Source organism: Dipodomys merriami, unplaced genomic scaffold (assembly GCF_024711535.1).
Source record: "Dipodomys merriami isolate MVZ:Mamm:240054 unplaced genomic scaffold, mDipMer1.0.p SCAF_112, whole genome shotgun sequence".
Taxonomy (NCBI): Eukaryota; Metazoa; Chordata; class Mammalia; order Rodentia; family Heteromyidae; genus Dipodomys; species Dipodomys merriami.
In genome coordinates, this window is record NW_027202405.1 from 713,553 (window position 1) to 738,661 (window position 25,109).

At 36.7% G+C, this 25,109-nt stretch overlaps 1 protein-coding gene and 1 pseudogene across 1 annotated transcript in view; one reads left to right on the forward strand and one right to left on the reverse strand.

Annotated features, from left to right (window-relative positions):
* The window catches only part of Slc35f1 (solute carrier family 35 member F1), a 361,568-nt gene that overhangs the window by 114,331 nt on the left and 222,128 nt on the right, over positions 1-25,109 (forward strand). The window lies entirely within an intron of this gene.
* Positions 22,757-22,854, reverse strand: LOC138822571 (U6 spliceosomal RNA; annotated as a pseudogene).

Below are 25,109 nucleotides of genomic sequence, written 5' to 3' on the forward strand. Positions count from 1 at the left end.
TGAACTTTTTTCCCAGGCTATGATCTTCCTGATTATATGAAGATATGATTGCAGATGTAACCACAGATGTTCAGCTACATGGCATTTTATTAGACAGACACTCAAGCCTTTAAATATTCTCATTTTTTAGTGGTTTTATTCTTTTGTGTTATAGATATATATAACATCTTGAGGAGAATTTCTGTAGTTAGTGAGTCAAAGATCAAGAGCATGTATATAATTCTGGATATATATTACTAGCTGCTGTATGTTCCAAAGAGTAAAATCTAGCTATTATATCAGTATCAGAAATGTATTTTTGTCTCACATTAAAAACATTGAGAATTTTAATTTTAATGCCAAATACATATGGCTTATCATAAGTACTTGATCTTTGTTTAAATTCATATTCCTTTGATTATTAGTGTGCTTCTGGAGTATTTATCCTCCTTTCATGATAATTGTAATATATCTCGATTTCTTCCTGTGGTCACCATATCTTTGGTGAAAGGTTTGCAATGAGCAAGGATTTTTGTTTTGTTTTTAAACAATGAGGCATTCAGTTACAGGGAGTTGTGGGAGCAGAATTTTTCTGTGTTGAGAAAGCAAAGCAATAGAATTCTCTCCTAAAAATGTCTGACCATTATATGGATGGAAAATAAAAAGGCTACTGTTTTAGCCATATATCACACTGTAATTTCTGAATCCTTAAGGAATGTTTTGATTGGGTGTTTGAAATGCCTTACTTTGAGATAACATATAAAGGTTATTTTCCACCTGGGCATATAATTCCCTGCTCTTGGCACAATAGCAACCCATGATCAGAGTAAGGAAATATTTTCTTTTCATAAGCTTAGATTCTCTATGTGTCATTTTGGCACCGAAGGCGATGTGGCCTTGAGGGAGTTATTTCTCCGTGTGCCTCTGGTGTTTCACATCACAAGTCATCTCACTCCCTGTCTGATACTAATTCACTCTTCTTTATTAGATCTGATGGGCAGTTAGCAACTTGGCATTCTGGAAGCACTGTTTCCCATCTATATGAAAAAACGTCTTTAGCTGGTAGGTTGATCTGAGTTTCAGTTCCTATACTTCCCTTCCCCTCTTCTCCCCCACCCCCATCTATCTTAGCATATTTTACTTGTAGGATGTGGGAGGTTTCATTGTGATGTTTCCATACATGCATATCATACACCTTGATCATATTCACCTCTGCTATTTCTCTCTAATATCTAAACTCCTTTCCCTTTATTTTCATCTTTCTTGGAATTTCTTAAAATAGTGTTCATTATGACCTTTTCATACCTGCTTACAATATACTTCCATTTTATAAAATAGATCAATAGACACAAATATTGAAAGAGTATTGAGATACTAACATCTAATTTACAATATTTGTATGTGTTATTTTATTGATGTTTTAACATTTGTTTGTTATTCTATTCTATTCTATTCTATATTTTGATTGAATAAAAGCATTCCTGAGGCTGTTATGTTTAAATAGCACATCATGAATCATGTTAGTCTAGGTCTGTTAGTTTGCCAATAGTTTTTCTTGATTAAATATTTTTCTAATTTTAGTTTTTAGTTAATCAGATTTTGACTGACGAAACCTAACTTTAAAACTATAATGAGCATTTTGGGGAAAAAAGGTATCCTTGACTTTGAATATCTCTGAAAGTCATTGTTGACCTATCATGTGTACTCAAAGAATAGAATTTTTTTTCCTTTTAGAAGGAATCTGTTTTCAAAGTGGCAAGTTATTTCAATTTTTATCCCATTATTATGGTAATCAAAAACATAAGTAATACTAGGTTATCTTATAAAAACACTGGGAGATAGCTTCAACCCAGCAAGTTATGGATGGAAACGTTGCCATTATTTTGGGTGGTAAAGCATGAGTTCCTCAGTGGCTGTGAGCCAGGGCTGCAGGTTGTCAGTCTCTGATAGGAATAAGATCTACAAAGATAAAGTTAAATCATATAGTTAGTCTCCAGCCAAAATTGTGTTTGGACAGAAGGAATCTGGAGGAAGCAGTTACTTGATTACTGACTGGGACCCATGATCAAACCAGAAAGACAGGGGATGTACCAAGTAAGAGGCAAGTTTGCCTCTGCATCCATAATAGGCTGGACTTCGGCTCATAATCAGGGGTCAGAGCCAGAGACATGGCTCGGAGGACTTCTTAAAATTTATTTTACTTCCTTCAACAGTAACATTTTGTTACTTTCATTAAAAGTTAATACGATGTCTTCTAAGAAGTAAATCTTGACTTGGTATGGGCAGAGTGACATACATCTCAAAAGCAATGCTAGTCTTAATGTTTACTTACCACTTCAAACTTAGGAAAGATGAAATAAGACGTGTTGGCATTTTAGTTCAATTCCATACAAGTTCCTGAAGGAAGGCAGTCCTCATCCACATGTGGGCTGGCACTTTGAAACAAGGAATGTTCAGCCCATACTAAGGCAGTCTACCAAGGCTCAAGACACGTTTTCAATGCAAATCTGGTGTACTCTTAGGGAGACAAAATAATCACAGCCAGCACTATCATAACAAATGATGATGCTTGCATTCTCATTGGGTAGATCCGAGAATAGTGTGTAGATCTGAGTGTGGAAGAGAATGTTTTGGTGGGGATTTTGTTGAGCTTGATAGTCATATCTTGGTAATTAATGCCCCAGGCTAGTAGGAAATTGCTATTTCTATTTTACCTGCTTTTCATTACCTGTTAAGTATGATGTATCTTCGTTTTGATGATTGAGCTATTTTGTTGGCAGTTCTGATAAGCAGAAAAATGTCTTTATTCCCTGTGTATCTTGTCATTAATAGATGCTTAAAGAGAACAACCAAACAAGGATCGGAGAAATTAAGAGTGAAAAATATGCTGGTTCTAATTTATTTCTACACATATAGATTTAGTGATAATGAGATAATTACATTTGGGAATGATTGCCTCTGCCCTATGTAAATTTCAACTCCAGATTCTATGAGAAACTGCCTTTAAAGTTAACATATCACATGAGTCATTTAGCAGGAGCAAATGAAATTAAGCATTGAATTAGTTTGATTAGTGTTTACTGCTCTGTTGTACCAATGTCATACTCGAGATGTTTACAGCTTGCATTCAGATGCTTTGAGATGGGCTTTAATAGTGAAATTAGATTGAAACACTTCTGGGGCATGAGATCTGCTTGGGCAGATACACATGTGTCTCCAAACCCAGAGGATCCTTCTAATAGTTTCAGTCAAAAAAAGGGATGATACTGTGGGATTTTAGGGATAATATCAAACACTATAGGATTCTTACAGATTAGATATATAATGAAATTAGAAAAATTAACTTACCACCCAGGAAAACATAGTAAAAAGAAAAAAGAATTCTTCTTTCTAATTTTGTAAGAGATTAATCTGCCAAATAGATAATATCTTAATCCTTGGCCTCCATTTTTTTGTTAATGAGTTGTAAAATGCAGTTAGTGGTTATTATTGATATTATACAATATTGAAAAAAAAATCCTGATGTATCAAAAGGTTATGGGAAAAATAACACATTAAAGGGATCTGTTTATATGCAGTATGTTGTGTTGGCAGGTCAAGTTTATGATTCTTTATAGGAGAGTGTTTGAAAATTTGGACTACTAAGAGAGAAAAAACATTTGAAGAGGGGATTCCTGTCATGTAGAGACAGGAGATGTTTGAAAGACAACCATTTCCCTTGAAGATCCAAAGCACATGGAGATGTTGGTGGGGTGGGGGTGGGGGTGGGATGGGGGGTGAGGAGAGATTGTCCATCATTTGCAGATTACTATGTGCAGAGGGCTAGGAGAATTTCAGCATAGTTCCCATCTTTGCATTGCAGGGAAGGCATAGGGAAAGTGATTTCCTGGAGCTTAGGAAGAAAATAATACAGCTTTGATTATGCTATAGGATATATCTTTTTCATGTTTTTGAATATACACGATATACTGTCACAGTGCAATGTATAAATACAGATGTTAGGGTTTGAATATGAAATTCCACGTCTGGTATAGTAGCCGAGGACCAAACTTGGCTAGTGAGGTTATTTTGGGACATACCTGCAACTAAGTCACAAGGCTTAGCTGGAGGAAATAAATCACAGGGAGCACATCCTTGGCTGTTATATCTTGCTGGACCCCTTTCGATTGCTTTCTCTCTGCTTCCTGTCTCTTATGAGATGAATATCCTGACCATAAGTTTTCATCACTATAGTATGTTGTCTACAACAAGCCCAGAATTAGTTAAATCAAGCATTATGGCTTTAAACCATGGGCCAAATAATAATAATAATAATAATAATAATAATAAATAATTTCCCCTCTAAGTTGTTCTCTCAGGCATTTTGGCCACAGCTATGGAAAGCTAGCAAATGCAAAAAACAATAGTGCAGTTGTTGCTGTGACTAAACTTGACCATGTAATTCTTAAGCCTTGGGAAATGTTTTCCAGGATGAATTTGGAAATGTAAGGAGAAGCAGCCCACAGAAAGCCTAAAATATTAAATAGAGGGTAATGGGCTATGCTAACAGGAGCTCTGAAGAAGGGGATGTGAACAGAAATGCAGAAATGTAGATTGTGAAGACTTGATTGTGAGGAATCAGGAGGGAACAGGACATGATTGACAATTGGATTAAAAGATATTTGTGTTACATTCTGGCAAAGACTGGTTCTACATTTTGTAGACTGAGTTTAAAGGTGATGAATGAATTAATTTAGCAGAGAAAATTTCAAGGCAGTCCACCATTCAAGAAGTGACATGGGTTTTGTTGTATGCTTTTAGCCAGATTTACAGTGAGAATTGAGAACAAAAACAGAACAGAAAGATTTGGGAAAAAAATGAAGTTTGGTCAGGAAAGGCTATGTAAAGTTGGGGCTAAGGAAGTAATGGGTTTTGAGAAAATGAATGCCATTGAAAAGAAGGCAGGTCTTTGCAATAAAGACAAGAAGAAAGGAGCCTTCAGGGCATCTCAGCAATTAGTAAGACGCCACCCATTATAGGCTGAAGGCTGTGACAGTTTAAACTCATTTAAAAGACTTTCCCTCAAGAAGAAAGGGCTGGGGGTGAGTGGAGGGACCCTGGAGCCACCTAGAGAAGTGTTTCTCTGGGTTAACTTGTCCAAGTATTTAGAGGCATCCCATCCAGTCTGGGTGAGTTCAACTACCACTCCAACTAGTAAACATTATTGTTGTACACTTAATCCTGGTTTTCAGGCAAGTACAACACCAGAAGTCCATGGTCATGGACCTTTTCCCAGATGTCAAAGGGAAGCATGGAAGGCCAGCCAAGGTGGGGGCAGGGGAGGATCCCTTTAGGCCACTCTTGAGGACTACATGTGAAGTTATAGGGTGAAGTACAATCTGTAATGGAAACCCAAGGATGTTGAGCATCCCACACTTACGGAATGTTAACTGAGGAAAGCTGCAGCAGTGAGCAGATTCTGCCTAAGAGAGAGACCATGTGGGCTGTAGCCAGAAAGACCAAGTGGGGCTGTCCAAGTCCTGTGGACCTGCCATCATGCTACCATGTTCCCCAGATGTTCAGATCTGGAGCTACAGGACAAAGTTGGCCTTACTGTATTTCAGCCTTGCTTTGGGCTCTTTCTATATTTTTCACCTTTTAAAACTTGAATAGTCTATTAGAAATAGAAGTAGATAACATTGTGTTCTTTTTCCATTTTCACAAGGGCTCATAGCTAAGAAATCAGAGCTAAGAGTCTCAGAGGAGATTTTGAACAGTGGAGTAATAAGATTCCAAAGCCTCTTGGAGATGGTCATGAGCCTTTGGGTCAGCAATGGAATGTTATGATTTGAATATGACATCCTCACAGGTTCATGTAATCAAAGCTTGGTCTACAGCTAATGGTACTGTTTTGGAATGTACTGGAAACTTGGGTGTTAGAGCCTTGCTGGAGGAATCATGTCATTGGGGATATGTCTTGGAGGGCTAGCATTGGACCTTACTCCTTCATGTGCTGTTTTCTGTGCTTCCTGTGAACAAACAGCCTTTGTTGTATACTGCTGCCACAAGGATGGTGTGCCTCACCACAGACCCATAATCAAAGAAACCAAAGGACCATGGACTGGAACTTCTGAAACTGAGTGAAAATAAATCTTTCCTTCATTAAGTTATTTACATCAGATATTTTGTCATAGTGGTGAGAAGCTCACTAATACTAAAAATCCAGAATAAGTCCCATTCTGTGTGTGTGCATGCACACGCACGCGGACTTGAACTTAGTACCTTATACTCTTGCTTAGCTTTTCGGTGCAAGGCTGGCATTGTACCACATGAGCCATATACTTCAGTTCCTGAAATCAGCTCCTTTTTCTTCAAATAATTCAAGCTGGCCTCTTCAAAAATACTTCATAAGCCAGAGACCCAAGAAACTGAATTGTTTTCATTTTCTAGGCCCTGTCTATTTTCTACATTATTGTTTTAACTTAAGCCTGCCATTCATTTTTCATAGACTCTTTTCTCCCACATCTGTCTTTAAATCCCTTGCTTGATGTGTATTCCTGCCTCCCATTTGGAAACTTTTATGGAACGAGGTGAGGAATTTATAAATAAAGTTGAAAATGATTAGAAAAACCTACAATTCTTCATGCTACTAAAGCCTTCCAAAGCCACCTCCCACGTAGCAAGAGGATATTTATTGTAGGAACTCTAAGTAGCTTGAAATAGCCAGCTTATTGCAAGTGTCATTTTGCTATAACAATCATGTTTTTCTTTCTAATAAATCTTTGCTGTTTTTCTGTTGGTCTCTTATATTACAAGCCAGAGTTTGTGAAAATAGTTCTTAAAATTCTTTCCCTGTAATAAGATCAGCTTTAATTTAGTTTCAGTACAATGAAAAGTATAATGAAAGTCTCAACTTTAGACCATAGAATCTGTAAAAATTTGCTGTCAATAGCAAGCAGCAATTCATAACCTTTTCAAGATATAACAAAATATTTCATTTCTCATGGAAATTATTTGTAGGACTTTAAAATATTCTCTGATAATAAAAAGTGTCACAAAATTAACTCAGTGGGATGATTGTATTGTAATTCATCATCCTATGAATAATTTAATTAGTTATTCAGGATGTGGGAACTCATGCACCACAATATTGAATCACTGAAAACAGTAGGAATGCCTTTCACGTAGCTGAGTTACCTTTATTCATTACAAAAGAACAGAATGCCCCTTAGCTGTTACTTTTGTCAACCTTGGATTCACTTATGAGAAAATTAAGCATCACATCATGTTATTTTTTATACTGAGTTCAATTGGCAGAATGGCTTATATATGTGGTCAACTTCAATTTCCCATCCTCTCCCACAGTTCATGCCTATGTAACACAAAAGAGATGTTGGGAAAAAATACTATTCAAGAAAGATTAATTCTAATTTACCTAGTAAATTATTATGAAATGCTATAGTGCTATTTCTTTTTATTTTTTCTTATATTAAACATGATACTGAACGTTAAAAAATGTCCAATAGGAATCTAAAAGTAATTGCCCCATTGATTAGATTCTAAGATGCTGTCAGAGTAAACAAGGTTGGTTGTGTTAACAAGCAACTCCAAAGATTCAGCAGCTTATAGTAACCACATTTGTATGTTTCTCACTCTGCATGCCAGCTGCAAGTGGGCATCAGAGATAGAAACCCAGGAGTGAAGATACTATATCCACCCATGATTTTGTTAAGGAAAAGGGAACATAGAAAGTCGTGTGGTGTGCAGGTTCTAAAAGCGATAGAAGCTTTGTTTCTGACATAATGATCATTTTAGAAAGATGGGAGAAGTGCTGTATGGCTTATTTATGTGATATTTAAACATAATAAACAGTTTATACTCTTTTTTTTGTCAGTCCTGGTTCTTGAACTTAGGGCCTGGATGCTGTCCCACAGCTCTTCAGCTCAAGTCTACACTCTACCACTAGAGCCACTTCCAGTTTTCTGGTTGCTTATTGGAGATAAGAGTCTCACAGACATTCCTGCCTGGGCTGGCTTTGAACTTCAATCCTCAGATCTCATCCTCCTGAGTAGCTAGGATTACAGGTGTGAGCCACTGGCCCTTGGCAACACTGTTTATACTCTTAAGTAGTTTATATCCAAAACAAGAGGTAAACATGTAATAATATGAGACCAGATAATGATAGCAGGTTAAATTTTAAGTATCAGAGACAGATAACAAACAAGGAAAACCATGTATTATAGCATTAGGTTTGAGCTGGCATATGCCCCACCTTTCTTGGCAATTGTCTTATTTAACCTCAATGAAAGGAATGTAGAAAGGAAATGGTATCTCTATCACTGGCTTATTATAAGGATTAATAGATAGAAAATTAATCCTGAGGCTGGATTGTGTTTTAATGGTAGAGAGCTCATCTGGCAATAATCATGTTTTGGGTTCAATTCCTAGCCCCAACAAAAATTAAAAAGGCAAATATAAAGTTCTCATCAGGAAGTAGAAGAGGGACTCAAGTGGTAGAGCACCAGTTATGAGCAAAAATGCCAAGCTAGACTGTAAAGCCCTGAGTTCAAACCCCAGTACTGGCATAAAGTGCCTATCACATAGTAGACAATTAACCATTGATAATTATTAAAACACCCAATCTACAAAGTACTATGCTATATCATAGTATGCCTGTCAATAACTTATTCCTAAGTAAGTTTGCCTAAATTTTCAATCCTAGTAAATACAAATTCTAATCTGCATATATCATCATTTTGAACATATATGTGTAAATTCAATGATAATTTTTAATTTTTTAAAACAATTTTTATTGTAAAGAGGAGTCTTATTGTACAGAGGGTTACAGTTAAGTCAGGTATTAAGTACATATCTTTTTGGCGAGTGTCACCCCCTCCCTCATTTTCTCCCAGTTTTTCCCTCCCCATCCCCTTTTTTCCAAGTTGTGTATTCATTTCCAATACCATGTCTAGTGAATATCACTGTTGAGCTGGTTAACCCTTTGTTCCAACATTTCTGTGCTTCCCCTTCCTGCCCCTAAAACAGATAAACGTACATATAAGACAAAAGGTCCAGAAAGAAAAAACAGTGACGAAAGGGGGAAAACAGGAAAAAGAGCCACAAAAAATATAATTAAAACAAAACTCGTTTCCATTTCTTGCAATTCATCTTATAAGCATCATTTTATATGATTATATGATTATATTGAGCCCTTGTGATCCTCTCCTAAGATTCTATGCTTCGATCAGAAGGAATTTCATTGTTCTAGTCATAAGGAAATGGAAAGACTTGGAAAAAATTATATTAAGCCAAGTAAGCCAGACCCAAAGAAACATAGATTGTATGTTTTCCTCATATGTAGTAATTAGAATGTGCCTATAAATCTACAAACAAACACAATGGATAATAAAAGACAAAAAATTATACTTGGACATGATACCTTTTTTAATTATATAGAAATTTCCCTCTATACTACATGAAAAATACATACATGTTATGCTTATTATTTTGTAGTGACCTTAACTATTAAGTTCACTTGATGACATGTGATATCTTTTATATGTGAGAGAAAAATTGAGAGGATGAAATCAGAATAGTGAAATAGATGAATGAATGAATCATAAAAGGAAAAAAATTGTGAAATTAGATACATTTTTCTATTTTGAATATCCTGATTTAGTCCTATCAAGATTAGAATTCTTTTCTACAGATAGGCTCAGGGAAATCAAGTAGTTTGCCCATGAGCACACAGAGCTTAAGAGCTAGAACCAAATTGAAAATGCAAGGTAGTCCTAAGGCTTAGGCACCAAAATCTTGATATTAACTCGTGTGTGTGTGTGTGTGTGTGTGTGTGTGTGTGTGTGTGTGTGTGTGACCAAAATCTTGATATTAACTCGTGTGTGTGTGTGTGTGTGTGTGTGTGTGACCAAAATCTTGATATTAACTCGTGTGTGTGTGTGTGTGTGTGTGTGTGTGTGTGTGTGTGTGTGTGTGTGTGTGTGTGTGTGTGTGTGTGTGTGTGTGTGTGTGTGTGTGTGTGTGTGTGTGTGTGTGTGTGTGTATCCTGGGGCTTTAACTCAGGGTTTAGTCACTGTTCCTAAGCTTTTTTTTTTTGCTCAAATCTAGATCCACAGCTTCACTTCCAACTTTTGGTGATTAATTGTAGGTAAGAGTTTCAGAGACTTTCCTTCCCAGGCTGGCTTTGAACTGCAATTCTCTGATCATAGCCTCCCAAGTAGCTAGGACTACAGGTGTGAGTTACTGGCACCCAGCTCATTCATTCATTCTTATAACCCTTTTATCTATCTCAAGTACAATCTTTGAGTCTCACATTCCAAATATACTGTTAATACTCATGATAAACCTATCAACATATAATCATTAGCAGTCTTGCATGGCCTCCCATCCTACAGCAAGCATAAACAGGAGAGAAACAGACGATCCATCCCCCAGAGGGACTGGAGGCCACCATCCTGGACCTAAAATTGCTTTTTACGTGCATCAATTGAAATGGCCTCCACATAGCAATTAGATTTAATGAAGGGAAGCTGCTGATAACCAGGACAGGCTGCCAGACCTTCTGTTGGTTATTTTTAGAGAAAATAGATGTACAACCTGTTTGGCTCCAATTCCTATCCCTCCAAAATTGCATTTTCTAGATAGATTTTGCTTCTTCTTCTTCTTTTTTTTTTTTTTTTTTATAAATTAGTAAACAAGAATGGACTCCCCAGAGATTGCTTACTTGATAGCTTCAGACAAATGCTATGATAAAAATAGGACATGTGGTGATTACCTATTCTATCCAGAGACAAATAGACATACGTGTGTGTGTGTGTGTGTGTGTGTATATGTATATATCCATGTACCTCCACATCCATCCATCATACTTGTGCTTGATATCTTTTGATATGTTGCTATTCAACTGTATGTATATGACTTAGATCTTTATTCCAACATTTTAGACCATATTTAAAACTGTAGTTGTTTGTATGCCGCTGAATACTTTTTTATTTTTAGAACAAGTGGCTGGAAGTAAACAATCCATAGCTACAACATTTAGGATTATCTTTGTTGTTGTTGTTGGTGGTGGTGGTGGTGGTGGTTTTGTGGCCTGAAATCTGGGCCTGGGCACTGTCCCTCGGCTCTTTAGCTCAAGGCTAGCATTCTACCATTTGAACTACAGTGCCACTTCCAGCCTTTTCTGTTTATGTGGTGCTGAGGAATCGAACCCAGGGCCTCATGCATGCAAGGCAAGCACTCTACCACTGAGCCACCTTCCTAGCCTAGGGTTATCTTTAAAAAAAATACACACACACACACACACACACACACACACACACACACACACACACACACACACACACACACACACACACACACACACACACACACACACACACACACACACACACACACACACACACACACTCTTTCATTTTGTTGAGACTAGGTCTCAATATATAACCTAACCTGACATAGAGCACACTGTGAAGCTCGCCTGGCTTTATTCTTACAGTACTATTTCTGTCTCCATCTCCCAAGTGCTAGATTTCAGGTATGTGCCACCATTCCTGGATTTCAGAATGCATTTTGATGTCAGAGCTGCCTACTGATGATTATCTGCAGAATCTGCCATTCAGGGAAAGATGACCAAAAGTCAGTTACAAGACCTTCAGAGTTATAAGACAGAAATGTACCATGCGTTTTGTTGTTGTTGTTGTTGTTTCTTTTGTATGTTCTTCCCACATGGTATAAACCCTGTTTTCACTGTATTTGATTCTGGTGCCCTGCATCTTGTATATAAATTTTTCTAATTTGGGGAGTGGAAGGGAAATAACAAAATGCTGAAATAAGGATATAGGTTGACCCACTGTAACAATGAGATGATGAAAACGAACTTTACAACTTGGAGGAGGGGAGGGAGGAGTTGGGGTACTGGGGAGGGAGGGGATAGTAGGGGAAAAACAAAAGAGGAGGTAACAATGCTTGATAGGAAATGTACTCATTACCTTACTCATGTAAATATAACCCCTCTGTAAAGTTTTTTTTTTTTTTTTTTTTTGTCGGTCATGGGGCTTGAACTCTGGGCCTGGGCGCTGTCCCTCAGCTCTTCAGCTCAAGGCGAGCACTCTACCACTTGAGCTACAGCACCACTTCTGGTTTTCTGGTGGTTTTTATTGGAGATAGGAGTCTCACGGTCTCTCCTGCCCGGGCTGGCTTTGAACCGCGATCCTCAGATCTCAGCCTCCTGAGTAGCTAGGATTACAGACGTGAGCCACCAGCGCCCGGCTATAAAGTATTTTTACAATAAAAATATATACAGAAAAAGAAAGCCCTGGAAGTGACGCTGTAGCTTAAGTGGTAGAGCGCTCGCCTTGAGCTGAAGAGCTGAGGGACAGCGCCCAGCCCAGAGTTCAGGCCTCACAACCAAAAAAAAAAAAAGAAAGCCTTGTATAAATGCTAACAGCTGATTGGTTATTTTCTGAGGCCACGTATTTCTCAATATGAAATTTAAAATGAGATTAGAGATGCATAGCATGCATTCTATTTGCATTTATTTCAAATTATTTTCCTAACAAAGTGCTGAGCAGACTGCACCAAGATAACTAAAGTATGTCCTTTAAATAATAGTGCTATTAGGGTCTTTTCAGGATTTTTTTTGGTTGTGTTTTCCAGTAAGAAAATCAGAATGGCATTTTTACATAACATGAAAATTCATTATTTTAAAGAAAACATGAAAATATAATATGATAGCATTTTAAATTAAACCAGGTATTTCACTGTAAATTACATATGAGACTGTAAGATGTTGAAAGGAAACTTTCCTTATAAAAGATCACATAAAACTTTTAGATAGGGCTGGGATGTAGCTCAGTGGCAAAGCGCTTGCCTAGCAAGTGCAACGTCCTGGGTTCGATCCCCAGTACCAAAAAAGAAAAGACAAAAAAAAAAAAACTTTTAGATACTAGGTGCACTAAATGAAGTGGTACAGACCTGTACGTTGAAGCAAGAGGATCATGGGTTCAAGGGAGCCTGAGCTACAGAGCAAAATTCTGCCTTAATAATAATATCAACAAGGAAATTGCATGCCATGTTCAAATAATTAGATGACAAGTGAAAATGAAGAACCATCAACCCCTAAAGTGAAACTGAATAAATATTTGATATTTTCCTTATTTCCTTAATTTAAAAAAATGAGAACACGATGTAATTTGTTTTAGCTGGTGAAGAGTTTTGGTTTTTGAAAGATATTTTGTTTGTTTTGTGATGCAGGATTTGGGGGATATGTCAATTCTTTCTATACCTCATGCTTATATGATAGTAGTTAAGTTTTGATGTGCATATGGTCCCAAGTTACCATTTACACTCAAAGGGAGGAGGAAATAGGATGTGTGCATATGGGACTTTTCGTAAGTTTTCTTGCCTAACTTATACCTTCCCATAAACTTCTGTATTTAATTTGTCATCAGTTGTCCACAAAAATATCCTACATTGTTTTCAGCATAAATGGATAATGGAGTAAGATTCATGACTCCATTATAGAAAATCTTGGAAACAAGGAACTCTTCATATCAGAGAGGTTCCTATTTTTTCTTTCTGATAAATGCTGCTGGTCTCGCCCCACCCAATGCCTCTCATCCTCTGTGAGATCAATGTCTGGACAAATAAGCAAAAGTCCTATGAAGGAAATTATGTAATAAGTATGCATTTTTCCTCTGTATTTGTATTGACGTACTTTCTTTTCAATCATTTGCTTATAGAAAAGGCTGATTGTTTCTGAAATTCAGAAATGGGTCAAATGTCATCCTCACCCTTACCCCAGCCCTATATCAATGCTTTGTATACCACTGGGCATTAGCACATAATGAAGTCATTCTTCTTTCTTCGCAATTATCACTAAGAATTGACTGCTATGAGGAGTGATGTTCATATCCATAATCTTTTAAAACTTTATCCAGGGTGGTAAATCTAGTATTTGCAGACTCCTGAAGAATCAGACTAATCATTTTTTAAAACAACTTCTTGGAAAAGTTTGGAATAATTTTCTGGCAAACTTACTATCAAGTCTTTTTACTAGTCACAGTGCCCATATAATAATGCAAAGAAGTGACTTGACTTCTTTGACATAAGAATGGCAAATCTGCCTAGATTGAAGAAACCAAACTCAGGTTCTTTGCAGGTTTTGATGATTTTAATTTACTGACACTTGAAGAACTGCAAATCATTTTTGCATCATGACTTGACATAGGGAATAGATCATAAATTCAAAATCATCGAATGCCTACATTTTGCAACACCTCTTAGGATTGCTCAGGCTTCCCAGGCATTTGGGTAGCTGGCTGTGAATTGCTCTGGTCTATTGTCAGGTGAGAGAAGGGTAGCCAGAAGTCATTCAGTGTGAATGAAGCAAGCTGGACTTCAATGGCCCCATTCAATGCAGAGTGAATGCTTTTGTTAGGAAGTTTCAGGTTTCCTTGGATTTTGCCAGAGACCTAGTATATGTGGAAATATTTTATATAATTTTCCATGCATAAACAATAAAGCCTCATTATTATACAATGTTAATTTGTATCCTTAACTTTGTAACACCCAGAGGAATTTATTCTCACATGCACATTGGTTGTCTCTGTCATGCCTTTTCTCTTTTTCTAACAGTTAAGGGGCTGCTATTCTGAATATACTCCATTTGGGTATGATGAGTGAATTACCTGAAGCACAAGGAATGAGTACAAGGTTATGCTCCCAATTAATTTATGAGGGAAAAAAAATCACACAGCTAATCTACTTGGGAAGAAGGTGGTGAGAAGGTCATCATGATACTCAAAATAGTTGGGTTTAGGGGAAGAAGAATCATAAATTATTGTGTTGTCTTCCACTAGGGGTTTGTAATGAGGTACAAAGGGATAGGAATACAAGCTTACATCTGTATCATCTAGGTTAGTGCTAAATCTGATCATGTGGAAAGTCCCAGTGTATACAGGAAATTCTGCTTTTGCATGTAATAGTGAAATATAGGAAGCCAGGAGGATGTACTTGTATTCCAGTAACTTGTAATCTTTCTGCAAAAGCAAGGAAATAGTCACTAACAGAGTAGGTTGGAATAATTTTTAACTTGATCTTATAGACTTTTATCTTCCGTTGATAATTGGTGGTTGGTAGACATATGCAATAGCATTGTGGTCCTTAAATCAGGGAGGGATGATTCACCACACACACACACACACACACAAAACATTCTGTATATGAGGTTAAAAAAAAAACACACCTGAAAATAAAAGTCTTATTACTGAGCAAAGGCTGAACTGGATGATTTGCATAAAACTGGCTAAATTTCTTTCAGCTAATTACATCTAATGGAGTTTTATTTTTACGATGTAGACTGATGTCGTAAAAATTAGACAAGTATCTATCACCATAGAAAGTCTTAGATTTGTAAAATTCTGCAGTTGATTTAGACCATTCATTTTGCATAATTTAAAAAGTAGATCAGTTGTTACTAGTATGATTGAAAGAGTTTTTCTCTTGTGTATTTTTTTTTATAACTTTAAGGTTTTATTTACAGTCTAAGACAATCAAACTTCCTTATGTTTATTTTTACTTTACCACTGAGTCCTGGTTGCTAAAGTGTGTTCCTTAGGACATCTGAATTACATTTAGCTGGGATGCTTCTTAAAAATGAACATCTTGGCTCAGGCGGTCAGGTGCCTGCCAATGAACATAATGCATCAGATAGCAAGTTTGAGTGCCAATCTCAGAAAAAAACATGAAAAACAAAAAATATGAAAGAGAAAGAGAAAAAAGAAAACCTATTGAATGAGAAATTTAGGGAGAATTTCAGAATTCATACAAGTAACCCTTGAGACATTTACACAAATCCTGACTCTGTAAATTACATTTAAGAAATTTAAGCTTCAGAAAATACTTCTTTGGGTAACATGGAATTTGGCTTATTTTTCTGCTGCTCTTATCTTCCCTAGATCCTCCCTAGGTCCCCACTTGCATGTTGATGATCAAACTCATGGTTTTGCATATGCTGGGCAAGCACTCCACCACTGAGCTACCTCTCCAGCCCTTGGTTGTATTTTTGTCATTGTTTTGAGATGAGGTCTTGTTATGTAGATCAGACTGGTCTGGAACTCTCCTGCCTCAGCTTTCCAAGGGCTGAGTGTACAGGCATGCCTACCATGCAGAATTAAATGATTTAACTAACACAGCTCAGTTGAAGTATCATTCAGTTCATAGAATCTTCAAAAAGTAAACCTCTGTTTTCTGAAGCCAAGAAAATACCTAAGGAAAAAAGACAAAAGGAGTGAGTTTTGAGGGTCCAGTTTCAGTTTGAAGTAAAATTAAAAATGGAGGTGAGAAAGTAGGAGCAAAGAAGTATTGTTTAGGGCTGGACCTCAGTCCTAGAGATTTCTGATTCTGGGATGGGTCTAAGGAATTTGTATTTTTACTAGGTTTTCATGTGTGTTTACTTTCTGTGTCTGTTATAATAAATCAAAAAACAGTGTTCTAAAACTAGCTAAATTTATTACCTCAGTTCTATGAGGCCATAATTCACAGGTCTCAAAGGGCTGAAATCAATATCCAAAGATTTATGAAGCACAAAGGACTGCTAAACATTCTGGAGGCTACAGGGAAAAGTCCATTTCTTTTTCTTTCCTAGCTCCTGTCTGCCTATCACACTCGATGTCTATGGTTTCTTTTTTTAAGCCCATAGTCTGGCTTATCTCCTTGGTCCTTACCTTACTCTCTTCACTAGATTGTCTTTTGTCGTTAAATATTCATTAGGTAAGGCCCATGTGAATAATCCAATCATCTCTTCCACTCAGAGTCCTTACCACCACTTTCTTCTCCTCTTCCTCTTCTTTCTTTTTTTTTTTTTTAACACATATGCTAGGAATGTGCTCTACCACTGACATACTCCAGGGTCTTTAATACTCATCATAAGCAAAGCATCTTTTGCAGTATAACATATTAAAGTCTCAAGATCTCATGTGATATTAGTGGTGGTCACCAGATTGTATGTTGAGTTCAAAAGGGTTGGAAAGGGTTAAAAAAGCATTTCACTGTCAAGGGCTGGATCACAATCTGGCATCTCTTTGAAAAAGACAACAGAAGCTGGAAGGGCACTAAGCAGTGTCTTTCTCAGTGTATTTGTTCTAACTTGTAAGATAGCTTTAAGTTAACTTCCTGAAAGAAAAAAGCCCATAATGGTAGCCCCCAATTTTGGCCATAATACAATAATATGGCATAAGAGAGACAAAAAGACCAACATACAACAACAACAAGCATGAACAAGTCAGTGCGAAACAGTACTGCTGGCCACCAAAGACTCACAAGCATCCACTCTTTAAATAGATTGTGTGTGTGTGTGCACGTGTGTGCGTGCGTACGTGCATGTGTGTGTGTGTGTGTGTGTGTATGTGTATGCCCTATTTATCTGAGGGTTCTGTATTCATGGATTGAACAAATCACAGATAAAAATTATTCAAAAAATAAAATTACATCCATACTGAACACATGAAATGTATACTTTTTCTTGCCATCACTTCCTAAACAATACAATGTGACAACTGTTCACATGGGATTTTCATTGCATTAAATGTTACTGGCACTCTAAAGATAATGGTAAGTGTATAGAAGAATATGCAGAGGTTATGCGAAAACAATATGCCACTGTATACAAGGGACTTGAACATCTGTGGATTTTGGTATCTGCAGACATCCTGGAATCAGTCTCTCACAGCTATCAGGGGTGAATATGCTACATGAACTGGAACCCACACACATACACATACATGCATGCATACATACATACATACATGCATGCATGCAATTTAGACATGCAGAAACCCATGTTGACTTTCAACTTTTAATGAGCCTAGGGCTCAGAATTAACTTTCAGTGATGTTGTGGACTTAAAGAATATTTGCTTGAGAGGAAAGAAAGCAGGGAGTAGGAAACTGAAAAACAAAAACAAAATTAAGTTTAGAAGAAGACCTTAGACTTAGGATTTTCTTTTTTTTTTTAATTTCAGATTTGAGGCTTTCCTACATTTAATCAGGATTCTCTAGAGAGAAGCAGTAGCAAATATACATAGATTCAAATATCTGTGAGAGGGGAGGATTTATATCCCATGAAAATATAGAGGCTAAGACTTCCTACAACAAGCTGTCTACAAGCTGGACACCCAGAAAAGATGGTAGTGTGGCTAAGTCTACATCTGAGAATCTCAGAACCAGGGAGGCCCGAAGACAGAAGTGAGAGGCCACTGGAGCATCCTACAATGCAAATATTGGAGAACCTGGAGTTGGGAAGTGCAAGTGCCGAAGAAGGGGACTCCAGCTCCACGAGAGAACAAGGGGATTTCTTTCCTCTGTATTTGTGATCTGTGCAGGTCTCCAGTCAATTGGCGAATGACTCCCACACTGAGGGCAAATGTTCCCTACCCAATCCGCCAACTCGCATGTCAGTCTCCTCTGAAAACACCCTCATGAATAAAGCTTTACCAGCTCTTTAGGTGTCCCTTAAGCTAGTCAAGTTGACACCATCACAGAGAGAAGAGAGAGCAGCAGCCACGGTAAAGTTCCTATAAAGGTTAGACACAAAGAAAGAAGAAATTCTTTTCCTTTGCAGAAGAAAACTAAGAGAAAGGCAGGGAAGGAGATCTGGAACAGTTTCCCCTCTCCCTGCCTAACCCCATCTGGAGGAAAGCAAATGGTCCTTCATTTGAAACCTTTTCCAATTTGGCAAAGGGTGATTTTTGCCATTGGGAGCTTCTGTTAGCATAGCAGGATATTTGCCACGTCTCAGTAGAAGGCAAGGTTAAGGAGGTAAAGTTTATTCAAGGGAAACTTTTCCATTATACCCATTAGGATGATATGAGAAAATAGATGTAAAGGAAAATGTATTTTTGGAAATAGTGTTAAAGTAGTAGGCCTCAGTGATGTGTTAGGCTGTCTCCACAGATTATTTTCTCCTAACATTATAACAATCTATGAGCTTGTCCTTGATTAGAAACATTACTTTTTCATTTTCTACTATTAAGTTTACAATAGAGCCATACAAATGCCACTAATCAGAAAACAAAGATTTTTCCTTAAAATAAAGCCCTAAGTCAGCATTTAAATTTAAAAGTAAAGTAATTAAAAGAAAAATATTTTGTTAATATTTTGTTAATAAACAGTACACAAAAATTGTGGATATAGAAGAATGAAGTTTATTATATATTCAAGAATAAATATTGAAGCCAGGTGGTTCATGGCTGTAATCCTAGCTACTCAGGAGGCTGAGATCTGAGGGTCATGGTTCAAAGCCAGCCTGGGCAGGAAAGTCTGTGAGACTCTGATCTCCAATTAATTACCAGAAAACCAGAAGTGGCTCTGTGGCTCAAATGATAGAGTTCTACCTTAAGGGAAAATGCTCAGGGACAGTGCCCAGGTTCTGAGTTCAAGCCTCACAATCCACAAAAAAGAGGAATAAACATTAAGGCTCAATGACAGACTGAGATAGTTAAGAAAAATGAAAATGATGGTCTAAAATGTTTTTTCTTTAATGAGATTGTCAGTCATGATTTTCAGTACCATCAGCATGAAATACTTGTAGTCATGTACCATATTTTCTTAAGACCACTTATGCTTGTAGATATTAACTAATTATACCACTTATATAATATACACTCTTCCTCTGGGCACTTTTATTTTGACTATTTCCCTACTGGGTCAAGGTAACATTAAATTTTCATTGCAGAATGGATCAAATCTGAAGCCTTTACATCATCTTCAATGATCATTTTGGGGCTGATCAATGATATTATGGAAGATTTCCATTCTTTTCATCTGAAGACCAGCATTTCTTTAAATATGAGAGAAAAAGAAAATCACACATCTGATTTAATGTATTTTTTGCCATGTCCTTCCCCCTGGAATATGTCTGGGATCAAACTCAAAGAGACGAGATGTTTTACTAGACTTCCTTAGGCTAATAAGAATTCTTTTCTTGAAGCTCCACTTCTACTCACTTGGACAGTTTTATGAGACACATACAAAAAAACCAAACAGAAGAGTGTCATAGCAATGATTAGCTAGCAAGCCTCTTTATTGGCTCCTTTAGCTACTCTCTAGCTATTAAAGTATTCTTTATAGCAGAAATAATTTTACTTATTTACCAGTTTTGAATAATTGAGAAAGTTCAGTTTAGTTTGCACTGAGCACTGAAACATGAACTCTACTTTTTATGTCTGAAAGAACAGAGAGTTCCAGGACATCGCAATTGAGATCATTTATGAGAGGACTTCATGTAATTAAAGATAATTGATGCATAAGTTATACAATGAAGGCTACACGAATCTAAGATAGGGCAAAAAAAGTCTCTACCTTTAGATACAGGAAAACATAAAACTAAGAGTAATAGCAACCTGTACTAAATCTTATCAAGAGAGCTCTATTTCTAACTGGCATTTATGCTATTTTTGTGGCACAGCAGGTAGGAGAACATAAATCTTGCACCAAGAAATTGAAATCTACTTTAAACACCAATAGCAAATTGATTCTATACTCTTGAATAGGAATTAAGCACAGAGACTAGGTACAAGCCCCATAAAAGGAAGCATGCATACACATGTGCACAACTGAACACTTTCATGTCTATATGTGAACAATTGTAATACTATCAATTCTTGAGAATTCCTGGTACAACACTTCCCATTATTCCTTTTTACCAAGTTTTATTTAACGCTTGTAGCTTTTTCTTCTGATGTTATTGAACCATCTCCTAACACGTATGTATTTTCTGTTGTGTTCAGAAAGTTTTAGACATCATCTGAATTTCCTTGGTCATGATAAATGAAAATTTGGTTGTTTATAGTAGTTTATTACTAATGGAAAATGTAGTGCTCTTACTATGAACCCATCTTGGAATTACTCATTATCACTTTCACTGTTACTTTACAGCCTTTTTGTTTTTTACTGGCATTTGTAATTGCTTTTCTTTATTTTTCATCCTATTTTCCCATTATCACCTATACCTTATTTTTCAAAGGATTTTTCATATTAGACATTCCACTATAATTTCTTTTTCTCTTTATGGATTTCTCCAACTTTTCCTTCTGGTCATAACTGTCACTCTCTCATCCCTACTGCATAACTGTCATTGCCTGCCTTAAGACTTCTTTTACCATCTCCTGAGCTATATCCAGAAAACTTGGATTTTGTATCTTTCTCTTTCCTTGCTATTGTTTACTTCCTTTTCTCCAAGTACATTCCTGAAAGTAAATTTCCACGTCTTGTTTCCTGGCTGAAAAATCTCTTATTTCATACAACTGATGAGTTTGGCTTTATTATATAAGAATCTTCCCCCTTCTAATAATATTTCAGGATTTTTCAGTTGTATCTTAATAAACTATTGTGGACTTCATTTGCTTCTCATTCTGCTTTGCTAACCTGTCTGTCTTACTATGAGCCTCATGTTTGCTAAGCTGACACTCTACCACTTGAGCCACCTTCCAGCACTATTTTTTCTGCACTATTTTGGAGATGGAGTCTACTGAACTTTTCTACCCATGCTGGCCTCTAATGGTGATCCTCCAGATCTCAGCCTCCAAAACAGCTAGGTTTATGGTCACAAACCTTTGACATCCAGCTTTGTATCTCCTCTTTTAGTCAGATACTCTGGACCTTCATAGGTGGCACTTACTGTGGATCCTCTCTGTATTCGTTGCTCTGGACACTTGGTAAGGACTTTCAATTTAGAGAGACACATCCTTTGGCTTTTTTCTATGTTATTTATCTTCTGATTTCTTTATTTCCTCTGATACCTTTTTCTGAAATTCATATTACTTACATGTTGGAATTCCTACACTAATTTATTTAATTATTTATTTTTCTGTGCCCTCCTCCTAGCTTCCCTTTTATGTGCACATGTATATACCATCTGTGGCGTCAAGAACATAGAGTTACCTAAAAATGATGTGACAAATTAAGAAAAGATCCTTCTTGAGTCCTGTTTATTTTGTCATATCCCATTGCGTTTTGAATTTAACAGCCACATATCAGGGAGACCATATGCCATTTGTCTCTCTGATCTTGGCTTCTTTCACTCAACATGATTTGTTCTGGGTCTGTCCATTTCCCTGCAAATGCCATTGTTTTGTCCTTTATAATGGCTGCATTATATTCCATTGTATATAGGTACCACAGTTTTTGGATCCATTCACCTGTAGTGGGGCATCTGGATTGTTTCCATTTATTTAATTTTTTATTGTTATTGTAGAGGTGATATGCAGAGGGGTTACAGTTGCGTGAATCAGGTAATGAGTACAATTCTTGAACCATGTCTCCCCTTCCCTCTGTCTTTTCTAGTTCTTCCCTCCCCTTCCCATCCACAAGATGTATGGTTCATTTTCCACATAGTGCCTAGTGAGTACCACTCTTGGATTTGTTCACCCTTGGTTTCACCTTTTCTTTGCCAGCTCTTCCCAAATACAAACAAATAAGACAAAAGGAAAAGAAAACAAAAACAGCAATAACAGCAACTAAAAAAATCTTTTGTTTCCTTTTTTTTGGAGTTCATTTCATAAAATATTATTTTACATTATCATATGCACACAGCTATTTGAGCCTTTGTCCTCCACTGCTACTCATATCCTCTTTTACCTCAGTGTGTGAATGTCTAGAGATCTATATAATTTATCATGTCCGCATGTGTGTGTTTTTTTTAATCATTCAGTGTGTTTATATGTAGATTTGTAGGCACATTCTAGTTGCCACAAATGAGGGAAACCATACCTGTGTTTCTTAAAAATATAGAACGCTTCATAAATTTGTGTGTCATCCTTGCACAAGGGCATGGTAATCTTCTTTGTATCTTTCCAATTTCAGTATATGTGCCTTGTGCCTTGTATGTTATTCTTTGCATTTATATCATTTTATTTTGAGAGTTTTCCTTGACTTTGTCCTTCAAACCTTTTTTCTTTTTTTTTTTTTTGATGGGGGATAATGGAGGAGTTTTAGAAAGGTTTTATTTTAGTGTAACATAATGATGTGGGGAGAAATGGAAAAAATGAAGAAACATTTTCTGCTCCCCACACAGGAAATGGAAGTACAAACTGAAAATGGTGGCTCTTTCCCACCGAGAGTTTTTTATGCTTTAGGAGCTGGGGGAGTCTATATCTATATCTAATATATTATAGTCATCTAGCAACCCCTATAATTTCTATTTTTTTTATTTTTTATTTTATTTGTGAACATACTATACAGAGGGGTTACAATTACATGGGCAGGATAATGCGTACATTTCTTACCAAGCATTGCAGCCTCCTCCTTTTGTTTACCCTTCACGTCCCTTCCCAGCCTATAATTTCTATTTTTAAGATTGGAAATATACAGACTTTTATGTTTAATTTACAAGATTTATCTTGTTCTTTGTTATGTTTATGGACATAATATCACCTTAAAGCTCTGTGAGCATACAGATTAGCGGATTTCCTTTTCTTACTTTTTAAATGCTCAAATCTTGTTTTATTTCCTCTAGGATAATATTGTCCTAATACTGTAAACTCCATTTGGTTGTCCATATATAGTTAGGAGAGTCATTAAGAAGCTGACTAGAAGTTCTGTGTGTAGACTGAAGGTTAATTAGTGAGTTTTTAATTTTGCTGTTTGAGGTTGGAGTTGACTATTTCATTGATAGCCAGAATTTCAGATTATGGTTCTACTTTCTTCCTATGTGACCACTCAGTATATTTCTCCAGAAATAGTCTTGCCTGGGACAGATAATAGCAGTCATACTCTATAGAAAGATGGGAGAAGGAAGATGAGTCTCTGTACCTTCTATATAGTACAGCCTTTTTAGGCCTGTTTCATTTACTACTCATCTGTAGAATTTCTCCCTTCTTGATGGTTTTTCACATTTGTTCTTTGCTGTGTGCTTGCTTGGTAGCTTCATGTAGCTGTAAGTCTTTGCTAGCATTGAAATCATGACTCTTGAGAAGAGGAAAGATAAACATTTCCTCAAGCCTTTTTATTTAACCCCAAATTTGGACTCCAGCAGGCCCTTTTTGAACTAACACCTGTGAACTACTAACATAGAGTATGGAAAACGTATGGATAGTGGCTCAGGAAGGAGGAAGATGCCTGTGCATGGCCCTCATGATAGCATCTCATAACCTTGACTTTCCTTGTATGGTAGTCTTCATTGATAGCAAGGCTATCCAACATTCTCCTATATTCAAGTGCAGTATCTTAAGGACTGAGACGTTTTGGTGACTTCATATAGAACAAAGCAAAGTAATCTGGCAATCATCTAGTTACTTTGAGACATGCACCTTGAAAAGGCAGATTTGGGGGCCCTGTGTTTCGCTTTACAAAGTGTTGAAATTTGACTTTCTGATGCATTGTCTATACAGCCCTATATTCCGTCTGTGTGGTTTGAATTTTAGAACATAGTGGGTATTGCTTCATGAAAAACAAACAAACCCAAGAACAATCATGGGGGAGTGGGGTCTGGGCCTTGGCTCACTCTTTCTTAGCTTTTTCTCTCAAAGCTGGTGCTCTACACTTGAGTTACAGCTCCACTTTTGGGTTTTGGTGGTTAATGGAAGGTAAGATTTTCATGGAATTTCTTGCCTGAGCTAGCTTTAAACTGCGATCCTCGAGCTTTTCCGGCTCCTGAGTAAATAGGATTACAAGCCTCAGCCACCAGTGCCTGGCTAATTTTGGGATCTTTAAAAGATCCAAATTTAATTTTTTGGTTACATTTGTCAGTCAAATTCTTCTTGTACCTATAGTCAGGATCTTACTTATGTTGGAATAAATATAAGTGGCTCTCAAGAACATTTCTTATTTCGAATTATACTTTGGAGGGTTTTTAGTTTCTTTGGTGAATTTGCCTTAATTGCTACAGTGCATTAATAAGAGCTTAAATCTATGTAATATGGAGAGTTAGTTTTATTTCTAAGAGAAAACTTGTTAACTGTATATTGACAAGTCTTTAGCATTACTAAATAGTACATTTGATTTTGAGGTCACACAGCCACATTTTTTTTTATTACGAAAGTGTCACTGTAAAACATGGACTCAGAGCCTAACATAAAAACTAAGGTAACACATATAATTAGACACATAACCAGCAGTAAAGCGTAACTATTATAC